Source organism: Aristolochia californica, unplaced genomic scaffold, assembly GCF_029961685.1.
Source record: "Aristolochia californica isolate CCGP_79_NKW_82.1479 unplaced genomic scaffold, dmAriCali1.0.hap1 SCAF_11, whole genome shotgun sequence".
Taxonomy (NCBI): Eukaryota; Viridiplantae; Streptophyta; class Magnoliopsida; order Piperales; family Aristolochiaceae; genus Aristolochia; species Aristolochia californica.
In genome coordinates, this window is record NW_027181782.1 from 8,490,551 (window position 1) to 8,512,331 (window position 21,781).

At 34.1% G+C, this 21,781-nt stretch overlaps 1 pseudogene; it reads left to right on the forward strand.

The window, feature by feature from the left end:
• The first annotated feature begins 340 nt into the window (after positions 1-340).
• On the forward strand, positions 341-21,006 carry LOC137943568 (arogenate dehydrogenase 2, chloroplastic-like; annotated as a pseudogene).
• The last annotated feature ends 775 nt before the right edge of the window (positions 21,007-21,781 follow it).

The following is a 21,781-nucleotide window of genomic DNA, read 5'->3' on the forward strand; positions in this document are numbered from 1 at the left end:
CCCGACCCCCATCACTGACGAGGTACAGTTCGTAGTGATTGCGAAGTTATATGGGGCTCTACCAGGGGTGTTCGGTGAATTTGGACTTGATGTGTGTGTTTTCTCATTGTTTAGTGTATATGGAGTAGTGAAAATAGTTTAATTAATTTTGAAATATTTGAGAATGTTGTTGTGAATTTTTGAAGTGCTATGGAATGTTTTTGCCATGTGGTGAGGAGATTCGGGTGTTATACATATCCACCACATGGTATTATATTTTTTATGGTTTGTGTTTCTATGACGGGTAAAGGTTGTCTGATAAAGTTTTTGCCATGAGGACCTTCTCGGATTTAGATTATACATGGCTGCAAGAAGGCAACCAACTGGTCCACCATATGACATTTGGACCTTCGAAGATGATAGCAAAATGGTTGATCTCTTGGTCGAGCAGGTTAATCTAGGGAACAAGGTGCCTAACGGAGTATGGAAGCATGAGGTATATATGGATTGTGTTAATAAGTTCAATGAAGGCGCAATCAATAAAAATACTGTTGAATAGGTGAAGAATCGAACAAGATCATGGAAGAAAATATACCAAACAGTAACTAGTTGTATCAACACTAGTGGGTTCGGTTGGGATGCAACCACACAATGAGTTACTACATGTAATTCTGTATGGCTCGACTACATAAAGGTCAGTAAATCATGATGTACTATAAAATATTTTTTATGTTTTACGTGGTAGTATAACTCTATTCCAAGACATATAAAGGATGTTTTATTCTTGTAGGTGCATAAAGATGCTGAGAAGTACAGACGTGAAGGCTGCCCCTTTACGACAAATTAGTTGTGGTGGTGGGAAACACAATAGCCGTAGGGTCAGGAGGTGCAACCTTTGTAGATCAGGGCGATGAACTCATCTATGAATTGGAACATGTCCCGATGGATGAGCCCGAGGATGTTGATATAGTTAGGCTCCATCGCCATTATTAAGCATGGATGAGTCTCCAGGTAATCAATTTGAAAGAAGTAAGTGGTCATCTTCAAGTCGTCGTAGAAAGAGAACCGAAATGCCCGATGATGACACTAGTAGATTCATTGATGCAATGGATCGAATAGCTCAGACATTTGAGAATTTCATGATGATGCCTAAAGAGAAAGAGCCCGATATTGAAAGAGATTGGGTCAAAGCCCTCAGGAAAATCTCGGACCTGTTTGCAAAATTAAAGTTTCGCGCTCCTTTATGGATGAATACGCCAAGTAAGAAGGTTATATTTGTGGAGATGACAGTGGAAGAGAGGGTCGAGAGGCTTAAATTTTGTCTTGAAAACTAATTGTAATGTGTTATAAATACACTATTCTTTTGGAATATTGTTATGTATTAGGTACGATGTTTGAATTATGACGTTGCAAGACCTATTAGTATGGATAATATTTAAATTTGATATGTTGTTGTGTTTATATATTGCATGGATGAATATGGTAGATGAGTTTGGATGTGGACAATTAAATGAATATGGTTGCGTAGGGATGTGATTGCATATAGGATGTGGGAATGTGGATGAATATGGTTGTGTATAGGTGTGATTGCAAATAGGTTATGATTGAAGATTGATGTTTACTTGTGTTTATGACATTTAGGTGATTGAATTTATAGATTTCCATGGATACTATGACAGACGAAGAACAGGTTGCAACTATGGTTGCATTCACAACTTTGTTTATCGCCATGGGAAGATACTATATGTACCATTACAACAGACGTGTACCACATTCTTGTGGGATGAATGGTCCATTGTATTTGCAAAAGGCACTAGACAAATCACTAGTTAAATTTTGGAAAGTTTACAGGATGAATCAACAAGTATTTCACAAATTGGCAGATATACTTACTAGTAAAGGGTTTTTATCAGCCACAAAGACCATCTCGGTTGAAGAACAACTTGCATATTTCCTCCTAACTGTTGGTCAACAACAATCTTATAGTGTCATAGCAGATATGTTTGATAGATCAAACTGGACCATAAGTAAGTATTTCAACAAGGTGTTGGATGCAATCCTCAAACTTCACGTTGATTACGTCAAAGGAACTTCGGAAATCACACACTCGAAGAATTTAACAAGTTCAATGTTTTATATGTACTTCAAGGAAACATCACTTCCTATAACTAAATAATTTTAGATTAATATACAAAGTTAGTCAATATTAATTGAAAATGTATAATTAGGATTGTATTGGAGCTATTGATGGAACTTATATCAAAGTGAACATTCCACTTGAAGATCAACCAAGGTTTTGGAATAGAAAAGGCTATCTCTTACAAAATGTGATGGTAGCATATTCATTTGACATGCAATTCACTTATGTATTTGCTGGATGGGAGGGACCAACAACTGATTCTCGTGTACTGAAGGACGCATTGACTCACCGAGATAAAATCTTTGTACCTGAAGGTAAGTAACATATTTTTATGCAGTCATTTTTATCTATTTTATCTTCAATTATTTAATGTGGTATGTAATTTCTATTATAGGAAAATATTATCTTGTCGATGCTGGTTATGCAAATCTTCCGGGATTTTTGGCTCCATATCGAGGAACCCAATATCATCTACAAGAATTGAAGATAATATTCCTAGAAATGAAAAAGAATTATTCAACCGAAGACACTCATCTTTACGGAATATTATTGCGCGAACTTTTGGTGCTTTAACAGCTAGATTTTAAATGTTAAAAGGCACTCCTCCATTTTCTTTTAAGTTCCAGGTGAAAATTGTACATGCTTGTAGCATATTGCACAATTATATACGTGGAGAGGATTATGATGATATATTTGAAGATGAAGATGTTGATTCGGGTGCCGAGCTCTATGGAGGAGGTGATGATATCCAATTAGGTGCAATGGATTATACAGACAGCGACGATTGCGATGGTCTTGAGGATGTGGGTAACCAAGTAACATGCTTTTGGAGGCAGAGTGCATTAGAATCCACAAGAGCCGCACAATTTCAAGATACCATATCGACTTCCATGTGGAACGATATATGATGGTTGTATCTTATTATTTTTGAACATGCGTCGTTAATATGTACTAAACTTGTAACTTGATGATTTTAATATTAAACACACGAACTCGTTATTAGAATAATCTTTCTTTTAGGTTATTAATAAAGTTGTATATGTATTTATTTATTATTTTTGTTCAATTTTATTACTATATTAAACTTCATATTTAAGTCTCTGGTAAATAAAATATAATTAAAGTATGTATTTGATTAATTAATTACTTTTGATTTTGTCAAAATATATTATTAATTAATACCATGTAAAAAATCTATCTTATGTTATTAATATAATACTTTTTTATTCATTAAGCATATTTTTTTATTTACTCTATTGTATTAGTGATTTAATAGTGGTAAATAAAATATTATTAACTCAAACACTTGGTTTAATTAACTTATTGTTATAATTAAGAAATTCAATTGTTTTAAATTTCGAAGATGAAGATGAAGATGAACTTGTCCACACACCCATTTCGAAGATGAAGATCATGTAGATGCATGAGATTAAGATGAAGATGAAGATCAAGATCAAGATCAAGATCAAGATCAAGATCAAATTTTCGTTTTGTTGACTTACCCCCCTAATACCCAAGGATGAGTTGAAGTTGAATCAATTCATTTAAGATAAATTGAATTCTTCACTTAATTTCAAGTTCATTGTGGCCAATGTTTAAAAAAATTGATCTAGTTTTAACCTCTACATCATGACGGATTACAAGATAATGTACAATGACAATTTAATTCCTTAGGCATTGGGCAATAGTTTCATAGCATTCACATTGTCATCTCAACATTTATAACTAATTCAACTTCAAACTCAAATTCAATTGAATGATGTAATTTAACTTCAAGTTCAAGTTATGTGTCAGTGTGGACGAGTTCAAGTGCACTGGAAAACAGTTTCCAGTGTAGTGCCCCCATATGAGAAATATAGCCAAAATAAGAGAATAAGTAACTTGTAATAGTATATTTAAATAGAACATATATACCTAAATACCAAATTAACCAAAAAAAACATGATTACTACACTAATAAGTAATTTAATGTAGAATTAAAATATATTAATATACTAATTAATTAATAATTGCAGGTTATTGTACATTAATAAAATAATTATGTGTGACAATTATCTGTGCACTGATTAATTATAATACTTAATTAAAAAAGTAAAAAAATAACATTAACGAATAAAATAAATAAATAAATAAATAAATAAATATATTAATAACATAATATATATTTTAACATAAAAAGGAATAATTAAACAAAAATAATTGATGAAATGCTTACTTTAACACAATATATATTTTTATGTATTATTAATTAATAATATATTTTCACTAAATTTAAAACCATTGGTTTAATTAATTATAAAAATGGGTTAATTAAACCAAAATAATTGATCAAACGCTTACTTTAACAATATTTTAATTACCACTATTAAATCACTATTTCAATACATTAATTAAAAAATAAATATAATGAATAAATAAAAATATTTTTTATTAATAACACAAGATGAATTTTTTACGTCATATTAATTAATAATATATTTCCACATAATTAAAAATGATTAGTTTAATTAATTAAAAAATGGGATAATTATTGAAAAATAATTTATCAAATGCTTACTTTAACTATATTTTAATTACCAATCTTAAATATCTAATTTAATATAGTAATAAAATTAATAAATATAATAAATAAATAAATATACCATTATATTAATAACCTAAGATAGATTATTAATAACACACACACACACACATATATATATATATATAATTAAAAATTAAAAAAATGCTTGAAAATGATCCTTGTTACTTGTAAGTCCACAATTTACAGCATAAAAGCAAACGTTTATGCCTTGGAAGATAACAACGAGTTTGTACCTTTAATATTAAGATCAACAAGTTACTAGTTTACTACATATGAATGATTAAATACATGTTCAAAAGCAATAAGATATAACCATCAATTATCATTCCACATGAAGTCGCTATGGCATCTCAATATTGTGCGGCTCTTATGGATTCTAATGCATGCTGCCTTTGAATATTTTTTGATTGGTTGTCCTCATCCACAAGACCATCGTTATCATCGCTATCTGCATCATCATTTACACAAGGTGGCTATTTATAACATCTGAATCCCCTTACCACATGGCAAAATCATTCCATAACACTTCAAAATTATTCAACAATATTTTATAACATTTAAAAATGAATCAAACTAATTCCATTGCAGATGCCCTAAAAAATGTAAAAACACATTAATCAAGTCCAAATTCATCGAACACCCCTAGTAGATCCCCATATTACTTCGCAGTTACTATGAACCATAACTCGTCAGTGACGGGGGTTGGGTTTCGTTGGCTAATAGATACCTGCGTAAGCGACTCAGCCTAGTTTGAACTGGGCTCAACCCACCCTCCATTAGCCCCTAAACCCTAAACCCTAATCCCTAACCCCTAAACCCCTAACCCTAACCCTAATTCCAAACACTAAACTAAACCATAAACCCTAAAAACCCTAAAAGCCCCAAACCCTAAACCCTAAACCTAACTTCTATTAACCCTAACCCTAATTCTAGAAAGTAAACTAAACCCTAAACCCTTAAAGCCCCAAACCCTAATTTCTATTAACCCTACCTTAAGACTAAGAACCCTTAAAAAAACCCTAAACCCAAAATTATACCGAATAAAGATAAAATTAAACCCTAAATACCATAAACCCTAACCCTAAATCCAAAAATTATGTAGTAACTAAACAATCAATACAAATACTGCACACATAAATTAAAGTTAAATCAAATACAATAGCATATTAATTGAAAAAAATAGGGTTTAGGGTTACCTTTTGAAATTTGGGGAAAACTAAAGCCCAGTGGGGAAATCAAGGAAAAATGAAGTAGAATCGAAGAAATTGAAGCAGAAATGGAGAAAATTGAAGGACATTGAAACCAAAATGGGGGAAATTGAAGGAAAACGGGAAGATTTTTAGGGAAAAAGAGAGCAGCGAGAGGGAGAAGGGATAGGGAGGTCGAGAGGGAGAAGAGAGAGGGAAAAGGGATAGGAAGGCCTAGAGGGAGAGCGAGTGTGAGAGAGAGAGAGGGAGGCCAAGAGGAGGAGAGCAATGAGAGGGAGAAGGGAGTGCGCAGACAAAGAAGCCGAGAGGGAGAAGATGAAGAAGACAAGAGGGATAAACCACACAAGAACAAATTACTCTTTTACAACAAACCAAGCAACCTACTTATCTCAATCCATTGATTCACACATAACATCCAAACAAGATATTAGTCAAGAGGGAAAGGAAAAAAATATAAATAAACACAAATACTAGTTAGAGAACTTTCAGATTTTCTTTTTCAAAACCACCACTAGCTTGAATGTTCTTTTTATGTGGACAAACCAAAAATATTTTGACCTTTAGAGAATTGGGAATGTCTTTTGCCAATTTTGACATAATAATTTTCTCAAGAATATGCAAGTTTCAATTCTTGGGAGAATGGACAATCATTTTTCATAAAAATGACCCAAATGGGGCACTTTTATAGTTAAAAAAAGCAACTACCCATTTTTTGGACCATTGAAGGTCAAGGTCCTTCAACCCAAAGTGGAGGCGACTTGAGGTAAAGCTGAGAGAAACTTAAGTTTTAGGTGGGGGTTGAGGCAACTCGACCCGAAGTGGAGGTGACTCGAGGCCAATATGTGAGAAACTTACGTTAGCAATTAGAGCTGAAGTCAACTCAAACCCAAGAGCATTAGCTCAAGTAGACTTGAGGTAGGTTTGAGTTGTCTCAACACAAAATTTCAGAATTTGGAATTGTTTGCTCTTGATGGGTCATTTTCAATCAAGTTTATTTTAATTCCTCTTGGTCCACATGTTCCACTTGTAATGTAAAAACAAATTTTCAGAAGCAAGCTAAATATCACCTTAAATAGAAATTTTGTCTTTATATAAAAATTGTTACTTGAAACTCTTCATAGTCTTCCATTTGACTAGATTTATGAAAACAAGGGAGATGTTGACTTGCCCTACTGCATCAACTACAACAGAGCTTGAGCTCAAATATGGGGCTTGAGTTTGTGCTTGAGTCAGAGCCTGAGTGGTGTGATTATGACTCAAGCTTGGCCTTGGTTGAACATGACTCAACTCGTTTCCACGCCTACTCCATGCTAGCTCTACATATTAATTACTAAAAATGCACTATAAGGACTTCATTTCCAACAATTGTCAAAAACCCATTTATAGGGAACCCTACTATCCTTCTGTTTTTCCCTAAAAACATTTCCTTCGAAAATGACCATTTTTTCCACGTAGATATCTCCACCTAAGAGAGGCAAAAAAAAAAACCCTTGATTTGCATTTATTTGTCTTGCATTTGGACCCTCAAAATATTAGTTGCTAAGTTACGATGATTTGTCTTAATCAAGTCAACCAACCTATTGTTAGACCAAGGGGTAAAATGAAGTTGATTTCTATTTTTTTGATGATAACAAAATGGCTAGCTTGAACATGTGTTACTAACAGTGTTATTAATATATTTTAGATATATGCCTTCCAACACAAATATACATGATTTATGGCAAAAACTCAAGACAAGATATTGAAGAATCAAGTTACCAAGTCTTGACTCAAAGCAAAAAAGACATCGAATAATTGATGTTATGAATAAGAACTTACAAGAAGAGGAGCACAAAAATTGAGTATTATAGCCTTGGATAAAAGTCTAGGACTTAAGAACTTTAGCAATCTAGTTTGACACATTCTAAAATGAGCTTAATGTTCTCCTCTCTAAGCTCTTCTAGCTTCGAGGAAAAGTTAGCTTTCAATGAATTGATTTCCTTTTCTAGTTTGGAAAATTGCCTCCTTAGTTTCTTATTTTCTTTGTCACTTCTTCTATGGGTGGATATGGAGTCATCAGGTTTTCTCATTAATTCTTCTTTGTTCAATTCCTCATAACTATCACTCCTTGAAGTTTCATCTCAATCTAAGGTGTCCATATAAACATAAGTGCATACAATTAATAATTTCAATGTTATCACTAGATGTATCGCACTGAGAGTTTGAAGAGCAACATTCTTTATTACTAGAAAAATCAGATTCTAATTTATCCCATAAATCCTTGGCTAATTTACAAGATAAGCAAGAATCAATCATTTCATCACTCAAGGAACTAAAAATGATTTCCATAGCCTTAGCATTGCCATCTACTCTTGCAATATCAAAGTCATCCCAATCATAAACAGGTTTTGGAATGAGTCTTCCTTTTATATTTTGGGATGGGATAAAAGTTTCACTCAAGATAGTTTCCCATAATTCAAATCTAATGGATTGTAAGAAAATTTTGATTCTTAATCTCCACCAATGTATCATGAAGTAATGAGCAAGGAAACCGAAAAGGGATCATGACCCTCTTGGAACATAAATTCTACTTGAGATGCCATTTAATCTTTTTTTTCAAAATCGAGAGGATTTTAATTTCAATTAAGTTTTTGTCTTGCTCTGATACCAATATTTGGCCCAAATTGCTTCTCAAGAGGAGGGGTAAATTGAGATAATCAAATTAAAAGTGAGATGTGTGTGTGACTAAAAAATTCATGCATACAAGTAATTCAAGTTAAATATAACATGCACACACCAAGAACCCTTACTTGGGAAATTTCCACTATATGCTCTAGTAACTGGAAATTACAAAAGAAACGTTGGCTCTAATTGGCCACATGTAGCTCAATACATGATTCGTACAATCTCAATCTCCCCAGAGATTGTTGCTAGATTCTAGCTCTAGTTGTGCCTTTCTATCTAGATTAAATAGGTTCTAGATTCTAGATGAACCTTTCACAAATACAAATAAAAGAAAGGTAAAAATTACACCCTTATTTGAAGAGATGCTTCTCCTTGAGAGATTCAAGCTTCCTCCTCCTTTGCAGCAAGATGTGGAATGATCAGGGAGCTTGGATTATATGAATACAAGGATGAATGAAAGAGAAAAGAGATTTTTCAAAGTGTGGGACTCTCTGTTTCACTGTAAAGCATTTTTAAGGGAAATTTACAAGATAAAGACTAATAGCTTGAGGATTTGCCAATTAATGCTCATTTCCTCCTCTACACACAATTTGGTGGGGTATTTATACCTTCCATAACACAAACTAGTTGTTATTTGCCCATTTGTAAAAATCAGAGGATTGATCGATCATTGTAAAGTGATAATGGCTACTTTCCTATCAGTCAGTGACTTATTGATCAATAGATTGATGATCAATAGGTTATCGTTGGTCCAAAAATTTTAAGTTGATCGATCATTGCTAGTGGTTGATTGATCAATCGAGATTCCCTTCGGCTGTGCATTATAAGTATGATTGTATTTTCCTATGATGGATCATGCTTTAAGTCCCTTACTAGCAAGGTACTGACTGATCAATCAATCAGGTGGGATGATCGATCATTCTATGAGAAATTAGCTTGTCTGGGTAGAGATGATCGATCAATCAAGTGAGATAATCAATCATGCGGCTAACATGAAATGGCCATGTGCTAGATGATCGATCAATAGACTATAGTTGATTGATCATGCTTTATATTTCTGGCCTACACTGTTCTAGATGATTGATCATTACCAGTGGCTAACCGATCATTCCAATGCCAGTTCAAAAGTTTAGACTTTTAAAGCATGGGAATATTTTTTTCTAAGTGCTCTAGCATGTTCTAAATCATGTTTATGATGATTCTAAACATGTCTAAATGTAAATTATAACCTAAAATTCCGATTTCACATATGTATTTAAGGAAAGGGAGTTTAGAATGTTCTCTTACAAAAGTGATTGAGTTTATACATTTGTCTATTATACTTGAAGTCTAGTCTTCTCGTTGTCTTCTCCCTTGTGGGTGCTTCCTCAAGTGACGTTCTTCAATTGTGCTTGATGTCTTGAGTTTTGGCTTGAAGCGTTAAACCTCGAGATGCTTTTACTCTGGAAGATGAAATATCTGAAATACTTAGATTGTTAAGTTGTTACATAAATTAAGTTTTTTATCATCAAAAGCAATATGGGAGTCAACCTATAATCAATATAAAACAAAAAACAAAGAATAATATAAAAAAATATTTTTCATTTTTGTTATTTAAAAATATTAATGGTGTCTAGAACTCATTTAAAAGACTAAATAAGCTTTTTATTTCCTTATATCTATTTTTAAATGATTATTATTGGCATAATTTATCAATTTTTAACAAATATGGAATTAACTACTTATAAAAAATATTATATAACTTTAAAATAGTGATAATAAAGTTAAAATGCTTAGAATCAATAATATCATGTTAATGATATTTTATTAAAATAATGATGATAAATTATTTATTCTAATCATAAAAAAATTTGTATTAAATAAAATATATTAAATATCTAAATTAAATTAAAAACACTTATAAAATTTATTTAAACTAATTATTTACATATGAATGCTAACATTGTACAAGAAGAGAAGCAGTGAAGCCTTGGGACTGTACGTGAGATGATGGAGAACTCAGCCATGGTCATTCATCGGACTGAACCAGTAGCTTTGTATGTTCGACATGGACAAGGTTCATCTTCTACTCCTAATCGAAAACCTTTGCATTGCTCTTATTATGACCGTGATCATCATGTCCGAGAAACATATTGGAAGCTAAATGGGTACCCACCAGACCACTCTAAACATGTTTTAAAAAGGCCTATTAGAGGAAGTACTCATTTCAAACGCAACAATATTCATCAAAGACGATTGGTTTGGGTGAACAACTAGATGGACTTTATCATTTGGTTGCGTTAGCATCAGAGAAGCCAAAACCTCCACCTCCATTTGCATCAACCACTTCCTGTCGGTCACCCGGTCACCTCCTTCACCGCTTTGTGGCATCGCCGATTGGGAAATTTATCTTCCTCTAGAGTAAACTTTATGGCAAAATATTTGTTAGATTTCTCTTTCCAATCTAATAATGTTTGTGATGTTTGTGCTTATGAAAAACAAAGTAAACTTCCTTTTTCTGTTAGTTCAATTTTTTCTGTTAAACCTTTTGAATTAATTCATTGTGACATTTGGGGCCCCTATAAAACAACCTCTCTTTCTGGTGCGAAATATTTTTTGACTATTGTGAACGATTATTCTAGATTCACAAGGGTATTTTTTATGCATAAAAAAAGTGAAACATAACATTTACTTGTCAATTTTTTTCTCTTTTGTCCAAACACAATGTCATGTTTCTATAGACAACATTTAGGTTGATAATGGTGGAGAATTCTTTTCTATGCGAGAATTTTTTAAACAAAAAGGGACCATTTATCAGCATTCTTGTGTCTATACTCCCCAACAAAATGGGGTTGTAGAGCGCAAGCACCGCCATATTATTGAGTCAACTCGAGGTTTTCGTTTTCAAGCCCACCTTCCTTTACATTTTTGGGCAGAAAGTGTTTCTACTATTGTTCATATAATTAATCGTTTGCCCACACCACTCCTTTCTCGCCAAACTCCTTTTGAACAACTTTATGGCAAACTCCCTTCTTATTCTCATCTTCGAGTTTTTGGGTGTTTTGCATATGCTATTGATGTGCACGTTCCCCATAAATTTTCTCCTCGAGCTAAATACTGTATTTTTCTTGGTTATCCAGTTGGTCAGAAAGCTTAGAAGCTATATGATCTTACCACTCATCAAATTTTCACTAGCCGTGATATTGTTTTTCATGAAACTATTTTTCTTTATGAGTCCATTCCATTCACTCCCTCAAATTCAGCCCTGGTGATTCCTCTTTCTGTACTCGATCCTTACCAACAACTGTTACCACCGATTCCTGTTTCTCCTCCACCATCATCTGCTACTCTTCATTTTGAACCAATTTTATGCCGTTCCTAGTGTCTTCATAACCCTCCCTTGACTTTACGTGACTATGTCTACAACCAAGTGACGTCTCCCGACCATTTGTTGCCTTTGTCATCAAGTCCACAAAAAGGTACACGTTATCCTCTTAGCAATTTTGTCTCTTATCATCGTTACTCACCATAACATTACTCTTATACTGCTGCTGTGAGTCAATATATTGAGCCTACATCTTATATGGAAGCAGTTTCTCATTCCCATTGGCAAGAAGCAATGCAATCTGAATTGGCCGCTTTAGAAGCCAACCACACTTGGTCCCTCACTTCTCTTTCTCCTAGTAAGAAACCCATCAGTTGTCGTTGGGTTTATAAAATCAAACGACACTCGAAAGGTACTATTGAGTGTATCAAAGCTCGTTTGGTTGCGAAAGGTTACACTCAACTGGAAGGTATAGATTACCATGACACTTTTTCTCCCATTGCTAAAATGGTTATTGTTCATTATTTATTAGCTTTAGCCACCACCCAAAGTTGGTCGCTTCACCAACTTGATGTCAACAATGCTTTTCTTCATGGTGTCCATGAAGAAATTTATATGTCTCCACCTCATGGTCTTCGACAACAAGGAGAGAATCTTGTGTGTTGCCCTCACAAGTCGTTATATGACTTAAAACAAGCCTCCAAACAATAGTTTACCAAATTCTCTACATCTATCCAAGCTGCTGGATTTGTTCAATCCAAAGCAGATTACTCGTTATTCACATATCGAAAAGTAAAATCTTTTACAATTCTATTGATATATGTTGATGACATTCTTATTACGGGTAATGATGTCAATGCCATATTAATCATCAAGAAATGTCTGCATAGCCATTTTTGGATTAAAGATTTGGGTAATTTGAAGTATTTACTGGGCATCAAAGTTTCTTGGTCAAAAAAAGGTATTTCCATCTCGTAACGAAAATATACTTTCGAAATTTTAAAAGATGGTGGATTTTTGGGTGCTAAACTTGTGAACTTTTCAATTGAACAAAACATAAAACTTTTAGATTCAGGAGAATTGCTTAATAACCCATCTCAATATAAGTGACTTGTTGGACACCTAATTTATTTGACTATCACCTGACCGGATATTACCTATTCGGTCCATGTGTTAAGCAGATTCATGCACCACGCAAACCACTCATGGAAGTTGTCTAGCGTGTGTTGCATTATTTAAAAAGCAGTCTAGGACAAGGTTTGTTTTTACTTTCTCGAAATGATTTATCCTTGTGAGCATTTTCTGATTCGGATTGGGCTGGTTGTCCAATATCTCGTAGATCCACTATAGGTTATTGTGTTTTTTTGGGATCTTCTTTTATTTCCTGGCAGACAAAGAGGCAGAAAATCGTATCTCACTCCTCAAGAGAAACCAAATATAGAGTCATGACAGGTACATATTGTGAATTATCTTGGCTACGGTTATTGTTGACAGAGTTGAAAATATTATATCCAAAGCCAACACTGTTATATTATGATAACACAACTGCTTTACACATAGTAGCCAATCCCGTTTTTCATGAAAGAACCAGACCTAAAGAGATAGATTGTCATTTTATTCGTGACAAAATACAAGATGGTTTGGTTGTAAACAATATGTTGTTTCAACAAATCAGCTTGCGGATGTGTTCACCAAGCCATTGGGAAAGGAAGCCTTCTCAACTACGATGCACAAGTTTGAACTTCTTGACATTCATTCTCCAAGTTGAGGGGGAGTGTTGAGAAAATCACAGTAGAAATAAAAAATAAACTCAATCATTGTAAATGGATTATATAAAATCACGAGAATGGTGATTATAGATTCTAAAACTCTTGTATAAATTACCTCTTCATTCTATAGGAATCAACACACGGAAAAATACACTTCCCTATTTTATAGAAGGTGATATACTTGGAATCTATAATTACATAGGAAGAACCATATGGGATAAAAATTTGAAATAGTCATTTAGTTCCAGTTAGTGAAGAACTTGTTGCTTCTATAATATATTTGACTTACAATAACGTACATGGAAACTATAGAAAGAAAAATTATTATTTCGATCGAGGAATGTTCGGTCCTACAAGTTATGAAGATGTTGAAGAAGTAAATTCGCTTGTGTTTAATCTATTTCTTTGTCATAGTCATTACTACTTTAGTGCAGCCTATTAAGTTTCTTAACACACTAAAGTTTTCCACAATGCCTAACCATTGTTTGCAACTAAAAGTTATCACACTTGTATTTTTTTAAGAAATTTGGATGTAACATAAAACTTTGTGACGACACAAGAATAATAATTCTAAAACTAGGCAAGAGAATTAATCAGAGTTGAATGATGGTGAAAGAGTGTTTATATTAAGAATTTTAATGTCCTCGTATGAGCACAAGTACCTTTTATTTTGAGAATGAGACAATTTTTCGATGAAATTATATCTTGTATTGACAATAAATAAAAGTCAAGACTAAACATATAATTATGTTGGAATATAATTGCCAAAACTTATATTCAGCCATGGACAACTATATATTGCTATCTTTAAAACTACTTGAAGAAGTGGATTTCAAATCCTCCTAAAATAAAGAGATAATGTCCAAGAAGGATATATGCAAAACATTATGTATAAAGTAGTATTTAATAAACATTCGTCCGGTATAAGCTAACAATATATATATATATATATATATATATATATGTGTGTGTGTGTGTGTGTGTATACAAAAATATTGTGTACTATAATTTTCAATATGAGATCAATTTCATAATTTTCCTTATTATTTTCTTGTAACACGTGTAATACTAAGTCTTCTTCTTTCTCTCATAGATAATAAAATATTTTTTATAGATTCCCAAGAGTTTCAGGATATTAGAAATGATCCAGAATATTTAAAACTACTTGAAGAAGTGGATTTAAAATCCTCGCCAAATAAAGAGATAATGTCCAAGAAGGATATATGCAAGATATTATGTATAAAGTAGTACTTAATAAAAATTTATCAGTTATGAGCTAACAATATATATATATATATATATATATATATATATATTGTGTACTATAATTTTCAATGCAAGATCAATTTCATGATTTCCATTATTATTTTCTAGTAACACATGTAATAATACTAAATTTTATTCTTTTTCTCATAGATAATAAAAAAATATTTTTATAGATTCCCAAGAGTTTCAGGATATTAGAAATGTTCTAGAATATTAATTTTTCTAAACAAAGATGGACAATCAAAGTGCGATTGAGTAGAAACTAGATTGTTTTTTTCTTAGAGACAAATAAAAAATAAAAAAATAATCTTGATATGGTACTTTTTGGCTCAAATATAAAAAAAAAATTACCCTACTATTTTGTCAACATTGTGATTTTATTTTATTTTTAATTATTTTGAAATTTTTATCTAATACTAGAAAATTCAGGATGATCATATACATGCATTAGTTGGCAACGAAATATTCATAGCATAATCAACTTTATCATCAAGATTGCAAGTAGTTTTTTTAGACTTGTTGATCACTGACTTCAAATATGAGAGTTCATCTTATTAATGATGTTTGCAATGACATCACTCTCTATAAAATCAGCTTCAGTGATTTTTTTAAACTACAAAAAAGGATTAGAAATTATGTTAATTAATAGGCATAATTGATTTTAATATAATGTTCTCATCTATTATCATTTAAATTCTTATATTTTCCATTCCAGATATACCAAGAACTAAGAGATAACCTCTTTCAAATAGAGACATAATAATCACCAATGAATAGTATTGGTAACTTTTAATCATTTAGTATACCCAATGTATACATTCGTCACAGTTATTCTGAAGTTTTCCCTCGAAAAGATGTCCTTAATATTAATTTTATATTTTTTTAATTTTTATATAAATTAATTAAAAATTACTTTTTTTTTCTAGTAATATTTTTTTATTACGCTCACTTAGACTTCGGGGTTGAGAGCGCATTGGAAGAAGCCCATACCTAATTTCTAATTGTTAGGCTTAATTTTATTAATTTTTTGATTTATCAACCCTATCACGCGTGTTTAGAGCGAGCTCGTGGAGAAGTTGAGCTCCTCCCTGTGCTATGGTCCAACCAGACAACCCTAGATCTATTTGGCGCCTTTACGTCGTGCCGCCGAGACGGCTCTCCTTGGCGACAAGCTCCGCACGGAGTGTTGTCACCGCCGGTTCTTCCATTTCGTTCCCCATTTTGTAGACTTCTAAGTCTGCGATTGTCTCTTCTACTACAAATTTGGGGTGCTTGAACTATTGCCTCTGCTCTTCTGAGATCAAACGAGTCGTACATCCAAAACGTCTGTGTCAATTTGCTTACTCTTTCCAGTCTTCACTTTCATGTCTCGTTTTCATTCCGACTCGCAAACCTCATCGCCGAAGCTATTGACGCTGCGTAGCCCTATGATTACGAAGCTCACATCCACAACCGATTTGAAAAAAGTAACAAACTCAAAATTGCGATTATTGGATTTGGTAATTTTGGGCAATTCCTGGCAAAGACCTTTATTAAGCAGGGGCATATTGTTGTAGCCTTCTCTCGAACGGATTACTCAGAAACTGCTGGGAAATTGGGTGTCTCCTTCTCCAATGACCCTCATGATCTTTGCGAGGAGCACCCTGAGGTAATTGTTCTCTCCACTTCGATAACATCCACCGAATCTATTCTAGAATCTTTGCCCCTTCAGCGGTTAAAGAGAAATACGCTATTTGTTGATGTTCTTTCTGTAAAAGAATTTGTGAAAAAGGTCTTCCTCAAGCTACTGCCCCCGGAATTTGACATTCTTTGTAACCCAATGTTTGGTCCAGAAAGTGGAAAAGACGGCTGGGAAGGTCTTACATTTGTGTACGAGAAAGTGATAATTGGGAGTGGTGAATACAGGATTAATCGTTGCGACAAGTTTTTAAAGATTTTTGAGCAAGAAGGGTGTGATATGAAGGAAATGAGATGTGAAGAATATGATAAATATGCGGCCGGATCCCAGAACTAGAGAAGCTTGAAATGGCATTTGACTCTGTGAAAAAGAAGCTTTTTAGCCAGTTGCATAATGTATTGAGAAAACAAATGTTTAATTCCGAAGATGATTAGAGAGCAACTGGAACACGCAAAGACATTGTTCCCCCGTTCCTCAGGGCCCTGAAATAGGTCAGATGGACTATATTCATATTCTTTTGTTTATTTGATATATTTATTTAAAATTACTCCACCGTCACCACTCAATTAGGTGGTTGGAGCCTCCTGTAATTAATTCATTTTACATCATATCATTTTTTAATACTATTTTATTTGTTAAGTAAGAAGTTTGCATGAACGGATTTCATGTTTGATCCCCCCGGTGAGACTTGAATCTAAGAACCTCACAACAGAGACCCCCTTTGTCGCCATTCAGTGAAAGGCCCGTCATGGCAGCCCTTTTCAAGAGCAAAAGGAAAAGGAAATATGGTGTATCTTTGGACTTGTTGCTAGACCACTACTCCTAAATATGTGGTATGGAACGATTATATCTTTTATTCTACTTTAACTAGAATATTTGGTGTGGTGGACTCTGGTATCACCACGTGGATGGAGAGGCTCTAGTGTGATATAGAAGTAAAGTGTTAAACTCTAGCTAATACTACCTAAAAGACCAGCATGTTAGGAGTGGAAGACATATGTACTTAACCCTTAGCCCAGGACCACCAAGACCAGGGCGTCCCATAACACCAAGGACCGAGTGCATGTACTGTGACATCACCCCCCCCCCCCCCCCCCCCCCCCTTTGCGAGCCGACGCCCACGACGGCTCACCTGCAGCTAGCCTACTCATGCGGCTGCCCCACTCCTAGTGCCCCTTCGCAGTTCTCCAGGTCGGCCATGTGGAAATGTTAAGCACCTAGCCAATACTATCCAAAAAACTGGCCTGTTAGGAGCGGAAGACATAAGTACTTAACCCTTAGCCCAGGACCACCAGGACTAGGGTGTCCCATAACACCCAGGACCAGGTGCGTGTACTGTGACATAAAGCCAGTAGCACTTCTTAAGTGCCTTCAAAAGGTTGAGGGATGGCTCTTTTTGAAGAATTATTTACAAATTTTAAACAATTGTTTACAAGTTTTCAGGAAGCTTTTTGTAGAATGTTTGAATGTTTGATCCTGGGCTTCTAGATAAAATGTAGGCATTTGGTGCAGGGATACTTTCAGATGTTTATGGAGTTGCAACGAAATCAAACAACCATGCCAAATTCTAGCCATGGGAGATTCTAATTGGAACTGAGCATGGAAAAGGTATTTTAAGATCCCAACGGAGTTTTGTTTTTTCCATGATGGAATTCCATGTAAATATGGAAGAAATACGAAAAATTTGGTGTTTACAGTACTTGTAAATTCGAGTTTGTTCTTCCAACAAAAAAACTTTGAAATTGTGTTCTGATTTTTTTTCCTGCCAAACTCCACTTGAGCTCCCCATGAAACTTGCGATTTCAGGGCTCAATGAAACTATTGTGCACTCTGGATGATTGGAAATTGGCATCCTAATTAAGAAAATGACACATTTCTTGCCTTTGTTCAATAGACTGGCTAAGTCATTGGGTGGAATGAGAGAAAAGAAAGAAGAAAAGTGGAGAAAAGAAAAAAGGAAAGAAAGAAGGTTCTCCAAAGCTTATCCAAAGTTGGTGTTTCTCTAGATCCTTATTTTTGGTAAAGTCTCCATATCCGGTGATCTCTAACCTTTGTTTATTTGGTTATCGCTCAATTCTTGTGACTGAGTTTGATTTAGAAAATTGTTTTTCTCTCATGATTTTGTAAACCTCAAGTTTGGGAAAACTTGAGAGAAATTGATATTGTAAACCCATTTTTAATAGTGGAAGATTATTCGGATTTGCCCCGTGGTTTTTTCCCTTCACACTGAAGGGTTTTTCCACGTAATCTTGTGTTGTGGTTGTTTGAACTTCCCATAACAAGTTTGTGGTTGTTTGATTGAGTTTGGTTGTTTGAGCTTCCCATTACAAGCGGTATTAGAGCTTGGTTGTTTGAGGTGTTTTTGATCCAATGGAGAGTTCAAGTGTAGTTAATAGAATGGTTGGTTTGAATGAAGAAAATTGGATAATATGGAAAACAAAGATGAAAGACTATTTGTATTGCAGAAACTTGTATGCACCCATTGAAGGGGAAAAACCTGAAAATATTTCATATGAAGAATGAAAGAAACTTGATAGAAAAGCAGTGGGACATATCCGACAATGGGTGGATATTTTTCATCGTGTCTCAAGTGAAACTTCAGCCAAATCATTATGGAAAAAATTAGAGGATTTATATGAGAGAAAGACAGCTGGAAATAAAACTTTCCTCATAAGGAAGCTTGTAAATTTGAAGTACAATGACAATGACAATTGTTCTATTGCACAATATCTCAATGAGATAAAGAGCATTGTAAATTAATTGGCAGCCATGAAGATGGTTCTTGATGATGATCTTCAAGCCCTTTTATTATTGAGTTCTCTACTAGATAATTGGGAAACCTTAGTGGTGTCTTTGAGCAACTCCGCTCCGGATGGAATTGTGAGTATGAGCTTTGTCACTAGCAGCTTGTTGAATGAAGAGACAAAAAGAAAATCACTAGGTTCTTCCCACTCTCAAGCATTGGTGTTTGAAAAGAGAGGTAGAAGCAAAAGTAGAAAACCTTAAGAGAGAGGAAAATCTAGAGGAAAATCAAAGTCAAGAAGGGATCTTGAGTGCTACTATTGCCATAAGAAGGGACACATCAAGAGTGAGTGTTGGTTTCTCAAGAAAGCATAGAAGGAAGGAAAATATAGTGCCAAAGAAAAAGAGAATGAAAAATATGAAAATACAATAGTGTTGGATAGTGAAGTTGCTATTATGACTTGTGATGTAGATTCTCTTTTAGCAAGTGATTTTTAAACAAGTTGGATTGTTGATAGTGGTGCTTCCTTCCATGCTACTCCTCATGCAGAGTATTTTTCTATGTTTCAGTCAGGTGATTATGGAACAGTGAAAATGCGAAACACAGGTTTTTCGAAAGTTAAAGGAAAATGGGACATAGTCATCAAAACTAACCTTGGGTGCAAGATGATTCTTCGAGATGTAAGGTATGTCTCAGATCTTCGCTTTAACATAATCTCTGCAGGCATATTAGATGAAGAGGGATTTGAGAGCTGTTTTGTTAATGGCAAGTGGAAGCTTTGCAAGGGATCACTTATACTAGCAAAAGGAATCAAGTCATGTACTCTTTACAAAACTGAAGTAGAAGTCATTAATGAAGGCTTGACTGCAGCCCTGGAAGCAAGCTCATCAAATTTATGGCATAAGAGACTTGGACATATGAGTGAGAAAGGGTTAGAGATTCTACCAAAGAAGGACATTTTACCTAAAGGTATGAAAATTTTTCCGTGTGATCATTGTTTGTTTGGTAAACAACATAGACTTACTTTGCTAGAAATGCTCATAAGAAAAACACAAAGATTTTTGAACTTGTTTATTCTGATGTATGCTCTATGGATGTTAAGTCTCTTGGTAGTGCAGAGTATTTCGTTACTTTTATAGATGATGCTTCCAGGAAGGTTTGGGTCTACACTATAAAATTCAAATGAGAAATTTTTGATATATTTCAAAGGTTTCATGCCATGGTTGAAAGGGAGACAGGTAAACAACTTAAATGCTTATGTAGTGATAATGGAGGTAAATATACTTCTAGAGCATTTAAAGATTATTGTTTAAAACATGGAATTAGGCATGAGTTGACAGTTCCAATGACCCCTCAACACAATGGTGTAGCTGAAAGGATGCAACGCACCATTGTGGAAAGAGTAAGGTGTATGCTTTCTACAACTAAATTACCTAAATCCTATTGGGTGGAAGCTGTGAGGGCTGTAGTTTATTTGATAAAATTTTCACCTTCATACCCTTTGGGAGAGGATATTCCTCAGAGAGTATGAAAAAGAAAAGACATTTCTTATTCCCATTTACATGTATTTGGTTGTAAAGCTTTTATGCATGTACCTGAAGAAAATAGGTCAAAGTTTGATGTGAAATCTATTCCATGTGTCTTTGTTGGATATAGAGATGATGAGTTCGGATACAGATTATGGGATCCTAAAAACAGGAAGTTGCATAGAAGTAGAGATGTGGTCTTTCACGAAGACAAAACCGTTGAAGACCTGGAAAAAGTTGAGAAAAGTCAAAGTACTCCAGATATTACCTCATTCTTGCCTCTTGTGTCTCTTCCTACACTAGTTATTGAAAAAAGTGTAGAATCTCATGAAGAGGATAATGTTATCCATGAAGATGTGACTCCTAATGATGCTGAATTGGGGGAGCAACTAAATGAACCGTCTCAAGAAGTTGAAGAAGAAGAAACTCCTATTGAACAACCGGTGGCTAAACTTGAATTGAGAAGATCTCAAAGAGGTAGAATTCCTTCTCAGAAATATCCTTCTAATGAGTTTATTACTCTTACTAGTGCAGGTGAACTTGAAATTTTTCAAGAAGCTCAGAAAGATAAGAACAAGAATATGTGGTTGAAAGCTATGGAAGAGGAGATAAACTCTTTGTATAAGAGCCACCCTTTTGAGTTGGTGACATTGCCGAAGGGTAAGAAGACCTTGAAAAACAAATGGGTTTACAAACTGAAACAAGAAGGGAATAATCAAGTCAAGTACAAAGCCAGATTGGTTGTAAAAGGTTTTAGCCAAAAGAAAGGAGTTGATTTTGAAGAAATATTTTCACCTGTAGTGAAAATGCTATCAATTAGACTGATTCTTAGTCTAGCTGCTAGCCTAGACTTAGAGATTCAACAAATGGATATCAAAACAACATTTCTCCATGGTGACTTAGAAGAGGAGATATATATG